We start from the raw sequence: 19,280 nt of genomic DNA, 5'->3' as shown, positions 1-19,280 counted from the left end.
ATTTGGGTTCATAATAGTGAACTTTCTCCTCTTCAATCTCAATTTCTCTAAGTTCTCCATTTCTCAATTGAGCACTCAACAATTGCCTCAAATTCCTTCTTGGCTTCCCAACATATTTCTATTTAATAGGAAATTGGATATTTTTCATCAAATCCCATCCATACCTCGGGTCTTTCTTCTCCATCTCTTTTAGTAGGATGTTCACCACACTGAGTCTTTCTTTTAATTAAACCATTTATCTATCAAACTCCTCTTGGCTCATATTTCTTCTTTTTATGCCATCCACCATGGCACCTTTCCCATCTCTCAAGTGGCTTTCATCTAAACCCTTGGCATGACCATCAGTGGTCATTTCTTTCTCCTTCTCTGTGATCTTCTCCATGCTCACTATGAGCTACAAACAAGCCTCCACAAGACACCTCACCAAGCTATCTCCTCTGGGCTTGAACTTTTGGCATCACAGGTTCTCTTCCTCAGTGGAATCTCTCAAGCCTTCTCTACTCTTCTAGTTGTTGCACTTTGCTCACCTCTATGAAGAACTTCACTTGTTATCCTGACCTTCCTTGAGGAATTCCTTTGTCCTCTTCACTTTCCAACCTTAGCTGGAACACTTTTTCCTCTCTGTTACATCTCCTCTCCTACTAGGATTATTTGCCATAATTCTCTTCCTCCTGTTGTTACCTGCAATTATTAGCCTCATCAATAGGCTAAAATAAAACCATAAGACTAGATTTACCTACCAAGTCTCTTCCACACTATGATATTCTGTTATCCAAGAACATCGCTGGTTCCCTATTGGCTGTAATAATTTCTACCATTTCTTCTATAGTTGCTTTCTGCAAATTAACAACATCAATAAAAACGTAGAGGTCTTCAGTATTAAAATATTCTTGGTATTGTCTCTTATATCCTCGGCTCCACCATCTTTACAGTGATGTTGCTTATGGTATACAATTTTCTTTTTGTAGATTTAACCACCTCTGCAAACTTGATGTCACAAACCCCTCACTTCTCATTCGGTTACATAAAGTGCTAGTTTCTATAACATTTGAACAAAAAAATTCATGTTAATAACCCTCTTGTTAAATTGGCATATCTTGGATATCAACAATGATTACATGAAAACCATTACACTACAATAAAAATATGAATGTTTCTCTCTCCTCCACAAGCAGTCAATTTAATTTCCTCATTGGCTACTTATGTCCTCTTCAATATACACATCATACTTGTTCTCTAATACCACTTAACATGACCAACAATCTCAAATTCCCACTTATTTCCAACTCTCTACAATCACAATGCTTGGCCCCTTGGTCCGTGTTTCTAACCTCACAAGAGAAAAAATCCAAACTCTCATTGCCTGCAATGAAATCATGCCTACCAGGTCACTTTATACAACCCACCTGGCTACTCTCAATCACTAGTTCATGCCTACCTTTCCCTTTGTTTCACTCTACAGGGGTAAATACCTAGGAACTTGTGGTTTTATGTGCAATAGCGCTTACTATCCCCACGCTTAATCTTTGGTCTACAGAGTACGTCCATGGTTCTTGTGTTTTACACAACCACCCAAGCGAGTGTGGTTAATAACCTAGGGCTTCTACTCAAAATGAATCCTGCATTCAATGGTCTTAGTTTAGATGACAAATCAACGATGATAAATAATTATGGGGGGGGGGGCTACCCTATGACATCAGCCAAAAGAGGGGGGGGGGGGGGGGGGGTTGAGGGGGCCATAATGGCTATCCACCATTAACCAAATCGCTGGTCCTCATAAAATGTGGAGGGGGGGGGGGGGGGTTGAGGGGGCCATAATGGCTATCCACCATTGACCAAATCGCTGGTCCTCATAAAATGTGGAGGGGGGGGGGGGGGGGGCGCAATCAAAGTTTTGGATCTTGTGTCAACAGTCCACAAAATGTTCTTCCTCTCACTGGAGTCTTGCATTGAGGTTCCACTCTTGTTGTAGCCTTATGCTAAGATTCTTCTCTCACGTTCAAACCCACTGGTATTTCTATATAGGGCTCAAATTCACCCTTAACTTGACATGTACATTCACTAGTGAATTGGCTTAACATGCTTTCGCTCTTGGTGTGTAACCTCCAAAGTCGGTTCTTTTCTCCAACACCAGAGATTCCTCTATTGCATCAAAAATGTCGAGAATATGCTCCATCTCTCTAGTCAGATATTTCATCCTTTCTTCCAAGAATCTCTAGCATCACAAATATTTGTTTCTTTGGCAGAGTAGCACACAATAAATCAAGTGTCTTAAACTCCAAGTGTTTGTAGCTATGAGATATTGCAGAAAGAGAGAGAAATTAAAATGATGCAGTGCCTTCCACTCATGGGTGAGATGTTTGTAAATTATGTGGGACCATCCTTCGTTGTGCCAGGAACACAACTCAAGCACTTATCTTCTCAAAACATTCATATGGGTACAAAGGAAGTCAAACCATTTACATAGTGTATAAAGACATAATTCAAATCATTTCTATTGTTAGATCTAAGACTTTTGTGATCCATAATGTAGATATATTAATCACATCGTTAGGATTTGGTCGACATTTCAAACCAACTAATGTGGTTCATCCCTAGGACAAGGTGAAAAATCAATCGATCTGAAGGAATAAATAGCATGGATGCATCATTGCCCAGAGTTAGCTGTTGAAAATTAGTTATTGGTTAATTTGTTACTGAGGAAAAATTGTTTAATATCTAGTTAAAAACTAGTTGTTATGTAATAATTAAATATTTTATTTCGATATTATAAATAGATTATTTAATAATATCAAGTTTTATAATAAAAATAATTATTTTTTTATAATATAATTTGTTAGGGTTTGACTTATTCATGATAGATTTGATAATATTTCAAATTAAAATATTATTAATTTCTATAACAAGAATATTATTTGTAAAAATGTTTAATAATTAGTTAGGAACTAGCTGTTATGTAATAATGAATAAATATTTTATTTCAATATTATAAATAATATTAATTTTTATAATCATGTTATCTAAAAATAATTAATTTATATAATATAATCTGTCAAAGATAAATTAGGTTGAAGATTTACGGTTGGGAATAATTCAGATTAAAGTATTTAGATTACATTATAATTTAATATTATTAAATTCTATTAATAAGAATATTATTAATATGATATTAATATGTTAGAGGAAAACTTATCTTTTTTATAAAGGAGGATGGTTGAGATAATTTTAAAGGTTCACAAGATGAATATTAAAAATTTAGGATAAGTTAGGTCAACCATTTAGATCAGAAATTTACTTCTCATGTTAAACAAATGAAGTTAAAGAAAATTAAAACAGAAACAAGGGGGGAAAAAGCCTGAAGACGAAAGGGGAGAATCAGAAAGACGAAAGGGGAGAATAAGAAAAACGAACAGGAGAAAGGAGAGGGAGGGAAGGAAGAGTCAAGAGGAGAGAGCTGGAATCCAACTTTTACTTAATTTCCAACCATCATCCCTATTAAGGTTTCTGGCATGCCTCTCAATTTCAATCGCTTCCCTGAGTTTCCTGTGGTGGAAATGATCAACCCTAGCAATGACTTTGGATTCTTCAATGTAGACATGGTGTTTTGATTTCTATGCATGTTCGTAAAGGGCTGATGTGTGAGATTGATTGTGTCTAATGTCAGCAACATGTTTGTTGATTCTCTGCTTAATAGACCTTCCTGTTTCTCCAATGTAGGGGATACCACAGGAGCAAGGAACAAGGTAGATTCCTTTCGTGTCTTTAGGATCAATGGGGTCCTTAACGAATCTAAGGGAATTTTTAATAGTTTTGAGAGGTTTGAAAGAAGAAGAGACATTCATCTTCTTAAGAATATGGGCAATCCTATCCGTGGTTCCTTGGATATATGGGAGATGAACCTTAGAGATAGGATCAGCTAGGGTGAGTTTAACTCTAGGTGCTTTGCTCACTTTGTGAAAGGCTTTGAGGCTCTGTGGTTTGTTATACCCATTATTTTTAAAAACTTTAAAAAGATGAGACTTCTCCTAATCAAGGTGGCTATCATCGAAGATTCGAAGAGCACGAGTAGCAAGAGTGCTAAGAACCCCAAATTTCTAAGCTGGGAAGTGATGAGAACTGGCATGGAGATACTGTTCTCGATAGAATTCATTTATAGATTTCACAAGGTTATCTCTTGAGATCCTTGAGCTGTACTAATCCCCATGCTACTTTCTAAACTTTTCACATACATATCTAACTAAAGACAAAATATCTTCTAATAGAATGAAGATTATTTCTAGAGATTTGAAGTTATTCCTAGAACTATCTAACAACTCAATTTTCCAAGTGTTGTTTTTTACAAAGGCCCACTTGACCATAATACCAGCTCACAAAAATAAACTAATAACCCAACAACCTAGATTCTTTTAGATTTTGGACACTCATAGTTATATGAGAAAATTTTTATTTCTAATTTATACAAAATCAAAACGAAGGGAATCCATTCCCTTTAGGAAACAAATTTCATGGTCCCTTTATGCTTGGGAAAAATCGATTGACATGGGGTTGATGCTCCTGCTTCATACTACATATTAAGGGACTCTATAGGATCAGTATGGGATTTGAAGTAGAGCCCAATTCAAATGTACAAAAGAAAAAGTACTTCAATGTGATGGATAAATCCTATGTGATATTTTTCTAATTGTCGATTTCATTGGACCTCCATATTCACATCAATGCTTGTAACACCCCCAACAAGGTATGGACCAAGTTGGAAACATTGTTTAGAAAGTTAGATGAGTTGAGAGGACATTAGATGGAGAATGAGATTATATCATTAAGCCCAAGTAACTTTGATACCCTACATTACTTCTTCACGAGGTTCAATACTTTTCTTCAATAGGTAAAACATCATTAAAAGAGATGGGAAATTGAATGTGTTGCAAGCTAGAACACTTCCTCCAAATTTATTGGTTGAATCCATCAATTGTGCAACCTATAATCATAATAGAATTCCTCTAAATGAATAAAGGGAATCACTCCTAATAAAACTTTGATAGTGAAGAAATTGGATGCTACAATTTCAAAAAATTTGGGCTCTAACACATTTATCTATGCAAGGATTGTTCTTGTTATCACTTTATGTGATATAGAATTAGATTGATATATTCTTAATTGACTTTTAATATGAATACATTCCCTTGAATATAGGATTTGAGAAAAACTAAGAAGAGAAGAGTGATGTGCAATATTTACAGAGAGAGTTCACAAATTATTCCAAAACCGGGAATGAGTTGTCATTAGAGCACAATAAACATAAATTGTGAAATTTCCTTGAAATTGTTGTAGATGGAATTTATTCTCCTAATTAATTAGAATTTAATTGTTTACGGCAATTAATGAATAAATCACACTGCAATTCTTCACAAATTAAATATGTTTTAGAATTGAAATCACAAACTGATAAATAGATGCACACACATAAAAATGACACAATTATTTTGAACTGAAAAGTCCCTGGAAAAGCCCCGAAAGGAAAATCGATGCATTAGATGAGGGTTTATTTTATTTTTATGTAGCGAATTATGAGAGCACAATAATTTGGATTCCCAACTAGCAATCCTTTGACAAATATCTAGCCAAAATAAGATGGAGAAAATTTCACCCTTCTACAATCAATCCACCCTCCACTGGCCTGCTCGAACCCCGCATTGGAAAAAGCGCTCTACTTGGAATTCACATTGCTTAGCCTGGATAATTCACACTTCTAAAAAACTGCCTCCAAGTGAGCCATCCAACCTCGCTTTGACCTTCAAAAATATTCCCTCTTCCTCCCAGATGATCTCTTGGCCTTTGGCAACTAAAACGACCCCTTTCCGACAACTCGCACTAGGGTTTCTAGATGCTCACACTAGCTTCTATGACCCTCTTTGCAGATAATTTGGTCTCCTATCTCCTACCTCTCCAACATTAGAGAAATACTAGAAAATTTCTGAGAATCTTCCTCCTAAATTTTCTGTTTCTCCCTCTCTCTGATGCTCTCTCTTTGGCTCGAACTTCACCCTTGTTGAATTACTACAATTAGGTAGCTTGATATGCATTAGCTAACTCTTGTGTCTTTCTCCATCCCATTGGCTTATTCTTATAATCTACAGCTGGAGCATCAATGACTAGAATCTAATCATGAACAATGGCTAAGATCTTAGACTTGATCCAAGTCAATTTATGGAAGTCTTTAGAGCATAAGTCGATCTCCTCAATTAATTCCCATTAATTAATAAATTTTCCTAAGTTAGATTTAGGCATTTTTAGTTATTGATTAATTAACTTAATTGAGTGGTCTCTTAGTGTTTTCTTCCGAAACCTTTTCTGGGCTTTGGAGATCTCATGTTCCTTAGCCTCTAAGACACAAATTGAGACTAGAACATTAGTGTGATGCTACAAAAAAAATATAACATGAGTCTTTAACATCCCCCTCATTCTGGGTTGTAGAATGAGCCTAATGGACACCCCCCTCATAATGGATTGTGGAATGAGCCTCTCAGCTCAACAAGGAAGAAATGTAGTTCTTTCGCTACTTAATATGGAGATGACAAGAAATAGTATTATCGATATTGATGTGTAATTCATTCTATGTTTAATTTACATATGATATTGAAAACCAAAATATTATAGACATTAAATAAAAACTATAAATTTTATTATTTTTAAAACCAATTTAGATTGATCTTAACTCGGGATCTTCCAAGTGCCTAGAAGCATCAAATTTCTTGATATTGATGTGTAATTCATTCTATGTTTAATTTACATATGATATTGAAAACCAAAATATTATAGACATTAAATAAAAACTATAAATTTTATTATTTTTAAAACCAATTTAGATTGATCTTAACTCGGGATCTTCCAAGTGCCTAGAAGCATCAAATTTCTTGAGATACAAACATATTTTTAAAATGAAAAGAAATTTGACCCCTCTCCATGTTTTGTAGATTTAGAATTAAGATAAATCTAAACTAATTTAAAAAATTAATTATTAATAATCATTTATATTTATATTAAAACCTAAAAAATATAATTTTTTACTTTATTTATTTATTTTTTCCAAAAAAACAAAAACAATTATATTAAAATAAAATAATCTTTAGCTTATTACAACAATTTTATAGTAATAAAATATTCTATGGGCCCTAAGAATTTAGAACGGGTGACTTTAGTGACCTTCTTCAAAAGTCACAATTATGCCATGTTTATGCTATGTTTAGCTTATTACAACAATTTTATAGTAATAAAATATTCTATGGGCCCTAAGAATTTAGAACGGGTGACTTTAGTGACCTTGAAAAGTCACAACTATGCCATGTTTATGCTATGTTTATTTATTTAGTTAGATGCTTGTTTTTATAATTTTTTCAAAAGTATTGTTTGATATAAAATCAATGTGAGGTTAATTATTTAAATTTATATAAATAATTATTTAAATTTATATATAAAGGAAAAGAATATATAAATTTATGAAAAAATATTTATAAATAAATTAGGTTTATAAAAAATTATTATAAATTAATTATTTGAAATATGAAAAATTAGTTATTAATAATTTATGTTTATGAAAATTAATAAGAAATTAATTATTTTACATTTTTTTCTGGTTGATTGGTGTATAAACTTAAATGATATTTTTTTTTCAATTTTTTCCCCTGTGAATTTTATTTAAAATTTTTATATAGATTTTTAAAATTCACAGATTTAAGTTGTTTAGTGTGTAAAGATAAGGTATCTCAAAAGTTTTTTAAACAATAAAAAATCACAATCATACTAAAAAATAATAAATAAACATTTATTATATATATTTTCTAAAATTTTCAATATAAATTATCATTAATATATTATAATTTATAAAAATAACATTTAGCAAAAAAATGATGACACTTAATACTTAAGTATATCTAAGACATGAAATAAAAACTATAAATTATATTATTTTTAAAACTAATTGAGATTGTAGATCTAAGTCTTCGATTAATCACATCGTTAGGATTTGATCGAACCAATTAACGTGGTTAATCCTCAAGACAAAGTGGGAAATCAATCTTACCACTTTTTCTTAAATAATATTTTACCTTCCTCATTAACAAATTTACCAATGGCTAGTTTTCAATGGCTAACTCTGGGCAATGATGCATCCATGCTATTTATTCCTTTAGATGGATTGATTTCTCACCTTATCTTGAGGATGAACCACATTAGTTGGATTGATTTCTCACCTTATCTTGAGGATGAACCACATTAGTTGGTTCGAAACGTCGACCAAATCCTACCGATGTCATAAATCAGGAGGATTTATATCTACATTATGGATCACAAAAGTCTTAGATCTAACATAATTGAGATTGATCTTAACTCGGGATAAATCCTAACGATGTGATTAATCCGGAGGACTTATATCTACATTATGGATCACAAAATTCTTAGATCTAACATAATTGAGGATGATTTATATCTACATTATGGATCAAAAAAGTCTTAGATCTATCATAATTGAGATTGATCTTAACTCTAGATAAATCCTAACGATGTGATTAATCGGGAGGACTTATATCTACATTATGGATCACAAAATTCTTAGATCTAACATAATTGAGATTGATCTTAATCCTACCGATGTGATTAATCCGAAGGGATCACAAAATTCTTAGGCCTAACATAATTGAGATTGATCTTAACTCGGGATCTTCCAAGTGCCCAGAAGGATCAAATTTATTGAGATACAAACTTCTCTTTTAAAATGAAAAGAGATTTGACCCTTCTTGATGCTTAGCAAATTTAAATTTAAGATAAATTTAAATTAATTTAAAAAATTAATACTAAAAATTAACCATTAATAATAATTTATATTTATATTAAAAAATAAAATATATAGTTTTTTTTTTTTTTTATATAGAAAAAACAAAAACAATTATATTAAAATAAAAAATCTATAGTTTATTAGAATAATTTCATAGTAATAAATATTCTATGTAAAGGGCCATAAGAATTTAGAACTTGTGACTTTAGTGACCTTTTCTTGATAATTTATTCCACTTGGACCCCATCATTGTTTCTTTCAGTTTTTCGTTTAAAAACCTATTTCTAAGGTCATTGTTTCTTTCAGTTTCAGTTTCCTTATTTGGGTCCTAAAAAACATCGTTTAGAGCCTCAAAACGACTTTGGAAGTTCAGGACCCAGAAAATTGCCAAAAAATAGTAAATTTTGTTATAAATAAGAAAACTGAAAAACTAAAAGAAAGAATGGTGAGGTTCGAATGGGGTTCCAAGTGGAATAGATGAGTGACCACCGATATCCACTTGGATCATTCTTGAAAAGTCACAAGTCACAATTGGGGAACTTTAGTGACCTTCTTGGAAAGTCACAAGTGATGCTATGTTATTTATTTAGTTAGATGTTTGTTTTTATAAAAAAATATTGTTTGATATAAAATCAATGTGAAGTTAATTATTTAAATTTATATATTAAGAATTATTTAAATTTATATATAAAGAAAAATAATATATCTATTTATGAAAAAATATTTATTTAAGTTCATAAAAAATGCATTATAAATTAATTATTTAAAAAATGAAAAATTAGTTATCAATAATTTACATTTATGAAGATTAATAAGAAATTACTTATTTTACTTAAATTTTTTTGTGTATAAATTTAAATGATTTTTTTTTGAATTTTTATTCAAAATTTTATATAGATTTTTAAAAATCACAGATTTAAGTTGTTTAATAAATTCACAAAATTTTATATAGATTTTTAAAGTCACAAATTTAAGTTGTTTAATGTGTAAAGATCAACTCAAAAAAATTTTAAACAATAAAAAATCACAATTATACTAAAAATTATATTGCCAAATTCCTACTAAAAACCATTTCATCTATTAATTATACTACATATTTTTTTAAATAAATTTTAAAAAATAATCCTTTTTCATCTTTCACCATTATCATAAAATACCTATATAAAAAAACTATTCAAAACTTGAAGTCAAATGTCATAAATAAATGACTTTAAATATTACAAAAAATTATTCTTCAAAATAATTTATAAAGATGTTTAATTGTAACTCTCCAAATAAAATGATTAATTTTTACAACCATCGAACTTCTTTCAATATGTTAATCATAAGGTTTACTTGTCACACACGACCAGATCTATGAAGTGAAAGGCAACATTTACTAAAGCAATTAGTACAGATACCGAACAAAATTCTTCTTACATCCGTAAATAAAAAAGAAAGAAGCTTCATAGGAGTAGAATTAATCATTTTATTTCTAAGGAATTGTTTCTAAAAGAAGAGGGAAGATTTTGGCTTCTGAATAAAGGGGAATTATATCAGGGGAGTAATGAGCAGCACGGAGTCTTTATAACTAAATTCAATTAATTACTCGAGCATTATTTATTCCAACATCAAAATAGGTGTCTTAGAACAGGAATTACAATGAAGCTAGTTGTAATGCGAGGCGTGCCTGCGAAGCCTTGAATAAATTCATTTGATGTAACAATGGCTCTACAGCAGTTGCCTGGCCTGTTCTCGTCCCTTGCATAACTCATTTCCAATGGCAACACAATGCTGCATTCTGACTCTGCAACGGTTCTCCTCTTTATGATTTCTTGATGCTTGTTGCTATAGGAACAACAATAATGAGGATGAGTATCAGCAACAGAATGATGCCAATGCACATCCATTTTCGGCTTCTTTTCTGATGCTTTTTTGCAGTATAAAGTTGTCTGGTTCCATGTTCAACATAGTTTGAAGCATTGGCAACATTGTATTCAATATTATTGAGCTGCTCACCCTGTGCCTCAACAAGCACGGCCATATCAAGGAAAACTTGATGCAGCTCGAGTAAACTCCGCTCGATCTCCTTGACAGCATCATGCCGCTCCTGTATTTCATGGATGGTTTCAAGAATACGACCTCGACCCTGCTCTTGGATGGCTTTCTGGAGAATGTTTTCACTCTCTCCCGTTGAAACGATTTTTTCAAGTGTGTCTTCATCTGCATACTCCCCTGTTATATTATAGAGTCTTCGTTGAACGGTATCTCTATACTCCCCCATTATCTTTTGCCTCAAAATCTGAAATTCCCCCATCGAATCCTTAAGCTTTTTTCGCAGACTGTTTGTAATGGACGTCCTGGTTCTATCTGTGGGTGTTCCTTCCTCGCATCCAAGCAATCTACGGCTTGCCACATTGGCTCTGTCCAGGGCTTCAAGCTTGCCTTTGACCAGTTTAGCCTTCTTGAGGACTTCTACCACGTCCTTATCCATGCGATCCCTCAATCCTTTCATAGCCTGTGCTTTATGAACCGTTTTACTCTCTTCGTTTGCCCTCTGCAGATTTCCAAACAGCTCTTGCATTGCTTCCATATCCCGTTTGATGCTCCCAACTTGTTCAAAGAATTGACCTAGGTTCTTATCATTACCGTTGTTTGCCATTTCCACCTCGGGACCAGCTTCCAAGTCCCTCATTGGCCCCTGTTTGAAAGCCCCGTAGTTGGAAAAGGATTTGTTCAGGAGATCGTTCATGTTTCCTGATTGTTTGCCCGTTTTCTGTTGAATTTAGTTCACCCTTGAGGAACGCTTGACTAAACTACTGATTCAGTTGCAGAAAATGAAAAAGAATCAGGTCCCAAAATAACACATTCAACAACATGTGTACGCTGAATTTCAAAAAGATGTAACTTGCCCATATAAACCCCCCAGAAGAGAATAGCGTTATCCAGCGTAGAAATGAAAACAAAAGAATGTACTTATTGAAACAAAACAGCGTTTTTGTAGTGCATACTGCATATCACATATGGATAATTGGCTTTCAGCACAATCCTCAAATAGTATTACAGTACAAAAGAAGATAAGAAAGCACTGCAAAGGTCACAACAGCCTGAAGAAAGGAATTGAAATTTCCTTAGCAGATAACAGAAACGATCTGCTAACCTAAATGCCAGATGACAGGGAGAAAATGGTTACCAATAAACTGATAAGAACAGGATGAGAAAACTCAACATCTATCTATTTACTATATACACTGAGGTCGTGTGTTGAGGCTGTGGGAATGTGACAAGATAAGAAATAAACATAAATATTGTAAAAGCTAGTAAAAATGAAAAAATGTGGAGCAGAAAACAGAGAACAAAAAATAAAATGGTCGAATTTTCCTTCGAGAGAATATCTGCAGAATGTTGCAATTGCTTATAATTTCGGTTTAAACATAGGATGGAAATGCCCTAAAGTGAACATTTAATGAATAGAATAGTGTTCTGCAAGAAAGAATCCTGTATGATAAGCCAAAATGTAAATGAACGAGGTGAAAATTTTCAAAATACTACATAGTTTACTAAGGAAACTCACATATTACCTAATCATATCCGTTTCATTTAATTTAATTTATACATATAAATGTCCACTGGTACTGGAAGTGCCATCACATATGAATTAAATAATCTTTGAAGTCTTAAAAATGCACATACACTATACAATGAGAATTTCTCCTAGTTATTAAATAATCTTTGAAGTGTTAAAAATGCACATACACTATACAATGAGAATTTCTCCTAGTTAATATGGATTCAAGCAATGGTGAAGATCTTGGGTTTTCATGTTCAAACCTTATATAGTACACGAATAGATAATCAAACTCAGAAAATATTGACGTGGATTTGTAGCAATGTTCAAACCTCATAAAATAATGAAAATATAGTCAAACTAAGAAAGTGTTTACATGTTCTACACTGCCCACAGAAAGACAAAAGGAGATTACAAAATAAAATCCAAAAGGAAGTAAACTGTCAAAAACAAATTATCAAGCAACTCAACAACGCTAAACTGAAAATTTAAGCAAAATAGAAGAGTTTGGAAAAACTCATAATGAGAGCCAAAATTGGGCACTCGTGTAGCATTTGAGATCAAGAAAAATGGTTATAATTTTCCGGCTGTAATCTTTGACCAGGGGTATTGAAACCTGTGATGCTTGCTTCCAAAGTATGAAATGATTAGCCTGACAAGGGATATTGCAATTTATTATGCTTGCATCCAAAATACCAAAATATGAGATGATTAGCCTAAAGCTTTCAATGCGGTATGATTTAAAGTTCAAATTTTCTGTGGACACTCAAACATCTCAGGGAAAAAAAAGCCTAACCTTTCTAGTCCTCTTTAAGAAGTCTTCCATATAAATAAACAATCCTGTTTTCCACATATTCATTATAAAAAATGAAATGCTCTTCAAACTCAAGCTCAGGAAGACACAGTCTGAAGTGCCTGATTTAAGCAAATAAAGGAAGACACGGTCTGAAATGCTTGATTAAAGTAGAGATTAACACAAAACTTTTTATGAGAAAGGCAAGTAGAGCATTATCTGGTTGATACAACTATCATTAAATGGAGACCTAAGAGCACGGAAAATTGAAATGATGATAAATAGCCGGGAAAAGCTCTACGAAGCTTAGCACAGTCGAAAATGACGGTGAACGCTATGCAAAAAGGAAAAAGAGCCGGAAAAAGCTCTACGAAGTATGAGCACAGACGAAAATGACACTGAACGTTGTGAAAAAAGAGGGAGAGAAAAATGTATCGAAAAATCGACAAAATGAGAGCCGGAAAAAGCTCTACGAAGTATTAGCACAGACGAAAATGACGGTGAACGCTCTGAAAAACGAGGGAGAGGGAAAATATATCGAAAAATAGAAAAAATGACAGAAAAGCCTCAGAACCTAGCAAGATTACTGGTCGATCGATGCCGGCATCAAGTAGAGAAATCAAAACCCTTCAGAAAACGAAAATTTACACTTACTTGAGGAAGATTCAAGAAATCTCAGAACGGCTGGAGCCAAAAGCTCTCCCAAACGCCGGAAAGAAACTCTAACCTTCAGGGGTTCAATTCACCAAAGCGCAGAACAGAGCCTCTTGTGAACAGTTTCTACCTTTGAAAAAAGCGTATACAAAGTACGGCATCAAAGCAACTGTTTCAATTGCTTTAAAGACATGGTATTCGCTTCCGTAGCACCAAAGGTAACGATTTCTTCACTGGATTTTGATGGATGGAGAATTGAATGAAGAATTTCAACAACGGCTCTTGCTTCCACACTTCCAGGCGTGACATGAAAAAGACAGCTAGCAAACAGCTCTGTAATTACGCCATTTTCGAGCCACTGCGTGAGAGATCATCATCCACTGCTTTTTGGCCCGTTGCTTTTAAATAAGCGGCTTTACAGGTGGTAGGACTGGCCCCAGCAGATGCTTCCGAAGATTTACCAAATTAAGTGTACTTAATAGTGTTTTTTAACCGTTGTAAGTGTACTTAAGTGGCCCATCAAATTGTGTTAAAGAGCGCGTTTTATGGGTATTGGGTTGGAACTTGGTCATTATTGTACCCGGTATTGACATTCTCTTTCGAGTTATTAAATCATAATATTTTTTTATTAATTAGTTTAAATTTTTGTATTCAAAGTTTTTTTTTTGTGATTCTTAATGAATTAATTAAATTTCTGGCCGACACGTTTTGAACCAACAAGTGATGAATCATATTTGTTGGTTCGAAATGCGTTAACCAAAAATTTCAAGTGATGAATCATATTTGTTGGTTGGAAATAGGTGAACCAAAAATTTCGCTTGTATGATTTCTAAGACTTTGCCTACTTTAAATTTATTTTATATCAAAAAATAGAGTTGTTTTTAGTAAGATTTTTTTAGAAGTTTTTCTGTTGGGTTTTTGGTGTAATTGATTGAAATCACAAGTTAGATGATTAATCTTGGCACAATTAAAGTGTCTTAACGTTTTTCAAGGAACTGAATCTATATAAAGTCAAAAAACCAATTTACACATCACAAATCAGAATTTCACCTCAATTTTTTTTCCTCAAATCTCAACACCAAAAAATTAAAAAAATGACACTGAAAACAACTCTTAAAAAAATTACATACTCTTAAATTGAAAGTTGGTAATTATTTTACTGCGTATGGACTTTCTCTTTTTCTCTTTTTGAGTTATTAAACATAAAAGAAATATTATTAATTAGGCTAAATTTCTTTTATATTAAAAAGTTATATATTAAGTAATTTTATTTTAGAATTTAATCTTTTAAATTATTTTTTCTAAGAAATAGACGAAGCTAGTTCCTTAAAAAAACATCATGGACCCTTTTTTTTTTATAGATATATTACAAATATGTGTCAGAACTTAACCGTCATAGATCTTGATTACATAACTACTTTAGATCTTGATTACATAACTACTTTTGATTTTTCCTGTTATTTTAATTCACATTAAAATTTAGTTCATAGCATCCAAAAAGAAGATACGAAAACGTAACTACTTATATTAAAAAAAAAGGGGATTGTAAGTTAAAACTTATTGAAGATCGGGTTGGAGATTTTCTTTTAAAGAGATCTCAGCTGCACTAGATGTTTGTGTCCTCTTGGTTTAACAACTGTTTTAATGGGTTTTAAGTAAAAGTTTTTTGATTTTTTTTGTTATTTATGTTTTATATCATTTTTGGTAAAAAGGAAGGAAATCTAACTTGAGTTAATAGAGAATTATTTTTTAAGAAATCTTTTATTTTTAAGAAAAAATAGATTGAATTTTTTTTAATGAATGAAGAATATTAAGGATTAATTTTATAAGAAATATTATTTCTAGAGGAGTATTTCTAGGAAATATAGATAAAGAGATATATGAAGAAATTTAAAAAAATAATAAAGTAATGAGTTATTTGATTTTTAATTAGTATAAAATTAATTTTATAACAAATATATGAAATGAATAGTACAATAATGATTATAGAATATGTTAACACCCAGGTTGTTCCCTTTGACTCCCAAGGGAATACGGCCGGGGTAACCACTAACCAATCTTTGGGTCACAAGTTCTAGCCTACCTATGACCAGAGAGGGCTCTCTCTTTATGTTTTAGCTTTGTTTGTTTAATGTGTTAGGCTAGCTATGATGCTCAGGGTTTTGTTTTGGACTTGGTTGGGTGATGGTTTCAATCAAGATATATATGTGTTCACTAATATGTTCTAGGCCATTGGGCATGGAGTCAGTGGTCCTTTAGTAGTTCGGTGTGCTGTGTTGATACAATAGTGATGCTGCAGAGCTAGATAAGTGTCTGAGAAATAAGGCGTTGAAACTGAGATTAAATGTGATATAACCAGGCTATGAAAAGCAATTAAGAATTTTCCAACGAACTGGTATAGAGAAACAGTGAGAATGTTATTTAGAAGCAGTGAAGAATTTCTATATAACATTCATATTTATAAAATTAATGAAAACATGAGCAGTCAAGATTTCATGTCCATGATTAATTTCTGAAGAAAACATTTACAGCAGTAAAGATTGAGCACAAGGTGTAGCCAAACATGTCCTGCACTATTCTTTTTCTATACTGCTAGACTGGTGAAACATGAGTATGATTTAATAAACATAAGAAGACAAAACAGAGATTGAGAGAAACTTATTATTCCATCAGACAGCACGAGAATTCTGCAACAGCACGCATGGATCAGCAAGACATCAAAGTTTCAGGAAATCACTGAGCTGTCCAGCCCTTTTCATTAGATAAACTGAAAGTATACAATACAATTGCCTCAGAGTGAAAATCACCAACCCCTTATGAGTTGCTAAGGGGGGTATATATACAAAATTTACATGAGAAAATATCAAGAGAATGAGTTAATGGCTCATTTATGTTATGCCAACTCCTGGAGCATTGTAGCTGAGAAATTTAATGCTGTAATAACTCTTCAGGGCTTTAGCTGTCCAAAATAGTCAGAAACTGTTGACTTGGTGGCTGCTGGAGTCGGTTGAGGGTACGCTGTCCAAAAATCCGCGTATCTTCTTATCCTTTGGGCTAGCTGTCGTTCTCCATGTGCTTAGTCACCTTTCGGCTGCCTTTAATACTGACTTTATTCTGCTGTTTGTCATCTAGTGAGTTGGAGCTGGCAGTGATCGAGCGATTTAGGCTATCGTGGCAAAATTTGGAGCATTGCCTGCCAGCAATCCTCCTTTGGCAGCTGATGTCTTCTAATCTTTATCAAAGTTTCGTCGGCCTCTGTATATCTGTAAAAGTTTGGAGGAGTTTCAAAAAGGTGATTTACCTCATTTTCAATAAAAAACAGGCCTTCAAGTTTATCATATAGGCTCTGTCCTGTTGGAGGCCCTGTTCCCTCAGATGTACTGCCAGATGCAGTGATTTGATTTTCAATATAAGTTGCCATCCTGTTGGTGAATTGATCTCGGGAGATCAGTCTTCCTGCACCGCTTAGTAGGCTGGGCAGTCCCTTTGCTTGCAGCACTGCCATCTTGACTCTATATTCCTCCACATCAGCTTGTATCTCGTAGCACTTCCTCTCCACAGTTTGTACATAATTTCTGAGAGTTAGCACCTTTTTGGCTGTGAGGACAACCTCTGTTCTGTTGACAATGCCAATGGCTGCCAGCTCCTCCTTTTCTTGCCTGTTCAAGAAATCTATCATTCTGTTTGCCTGTTCAGGTTTGTCTCCCAATAATGCCTTGGCCCTCTGAATTTCTGTTTGTGCCTGGCCAATTAAATCCATCTGCTCATGTATAGTTTTGATTGACCTCCATTGTTGAGTGATGGATTGGCCAATTTTGGCCCATAGAATTCTTTTTATCTCAGCCATGGCACTCTCCAGATTTAGCTCTTTCTCTAAGGCTTTTATCTTTTCTTTTAGAGCCTTTATTTCTCTGCCTTGCTCTGCTACGGTCACTTTTGATTTATCATACTTGGCATCCAGCTCTGCCAATTTTTCTTTGGCCTTTTTTATCTCATTTGCCTGGAGCTCCATTTCTTTGATGGCCTTAGTCAATTCTTCTACACTTGTGCTGGAATCTGGAGCTGTTGTTGTTGCTGCTGCTTCTGTTGTAGGGGCCACTGCTGCCTCTGTAGTTGTTGCAGTGGTTGAAGTAGTTGGAGGAGCTTGGGATGTAGATTCTCCCTGTTTATCTTGTAATGCTCCTTCAAGCTCTTTCTCCAAATCGAGGACCTTTTGGTTTAGCTGCATTATGAGGTCCAGTTGCTCATCAACCTATTTTTCCTTTTGTAGCTCTGCTGTTTGAGGGTGCTCTGTGGGTTGCAGCTTTAACCTCTTCTTTAATGCATTGAGGTCATCTTCTTTTTTCTTCATAAGGGCCTTTACACCCTTTGGATCCTTAGGATCATGTCCCAGGTCGATAATAATGTCCTCAAGTGACTTTATTCTGTTATCTTTGGCTAGGGAGGACATTCTCTCAAAATCCAACTGAGTGTTGGTATTTTTCAGTGATTCTTTCAGCTCATGGGCCATGGTTGCCCTGTCTACCAAGGTTGCATAGACCATTTCTCCTACCTGCTTATGGAGTTCAATTTGGTCCATGGGATGGATGTCCTTGGCTAGGACCTCCACCCTTGTCTTCACATAATCTGCCCCTGATTTTGGATTGGGCACTATAGGTTTGAAGTGGCTGAGGATCATTTTCTCCTCTTGAATGTCGTATACCGACATTAGCCTTTCTTTTTGGGCTGGTGTTGCATTAAGAAATTGTTTGTAGACTTCCACCCTCAGCAAGTCATTCTGTGCCTTAATTTGCTTGAAAGAAGCCTTAGTGCTTTTGGGCTTCTTGCTCTGCTGAGAGGAGGAGGACACCTCCAAACCAAGTTGTAATCCTTGCTCCTGCTGAAAGGAGCTTGTCCCTGTATGCTGGCTGCCCTCCCTGTCTTTCCTTGAACTGTCAAGGATTTCTTCAGTGATGTCTTCTACCTCTGGGGAGTCAGCCCTTTGCCTTTTGGCCTGGGGTTGTTGGGAGGATCCATTGGCAGGAGTGGACTCTTCTCTGTCTCTTTTTGTACCCCTCTCCTCCTGTGCTGGGGTTTGCATAATTGGAGTTGTTTGTGGCTCAGTTTGTGGAGGGGGAGTCTGCTCTTGTTACTGCCCTGGTTGCTGCCCTGGTAGCTGCTCACTTAAAGGGGCAGGCTTTTCTTTCACGGTTTCTTCTTCAGCACCCATTATTCCTTTCCCTTTGTCTGTTCCTGGTGCTGCTGTAGACGGTGCCTGTGTGGCTGGTGCTGTTCTTGAGGCCAAGGTCCCTTCTCCTGCTGAATGCGGTCTTTTGAAGGGTACCTGCTGCACATAATCTAGGTCAAGAGTCTTTTCCAGTTCTCTGACATTCTTTAACATTGTCTCTTCTTCAGTTAATTTTTCAACTAAAGTGTCCTGCTGCCATTCTTGCTGGTTGGCATATTTTTCAATGTGCGGA

General features: G+C 34.2%; 1 pseudogene across 2 annotated transcripts; it reads right to left on the bottom strand.

Annotated features, from left to right (window-relative positions):
- Positions 1–10,390: 10,390 nt before the first annotated feature.
- LOC149220411 (syntaxin-111 pseudogene) lies at positions 10,391–14,059 on the bottom strand (annotated as a pseudogene). Of its 2 annotated transcripts, none has more exons than XR_016249279.1 (2): positions 13,822–14,059; positions 10,391–11,625 (listed from the first exon to the last, which is right to left on the bottom strand). The product of XR_016249279.1 is annotated as a syntaxin-111 pseudogene, transcript variant X1 (transcript). The 2 variants fall into 2 exon arrangements; XR_016249280.1 differs by having other exon boundaries at positions 10,391–11,622.
- Between the last annotated feature and the right edge of the window lie 5,221 nt (positions 14,060–19,280).

This window comes from Pinus tabuliformis, chromosome Q, assembly GCF_031772625.1.
Source record: "Pinus tabuliformis cultivar Carrire ecotype Pingquan chromosome Q, CPIR1, whole genome shotgun sequence".
NCBI classification, from domain to species: domain Eukaryota; kingdom Viridiplantae; phylum Streptophyta; class Pinopsida; order Pinales; family Pinaceae; genus Pinus; species Pinus tabuliformis.
The sequence above is the reverse complement of the archived record's forward strand: the minus strand, read 5'-3'. Positions and strand labels throughout refer to the sequence as shown.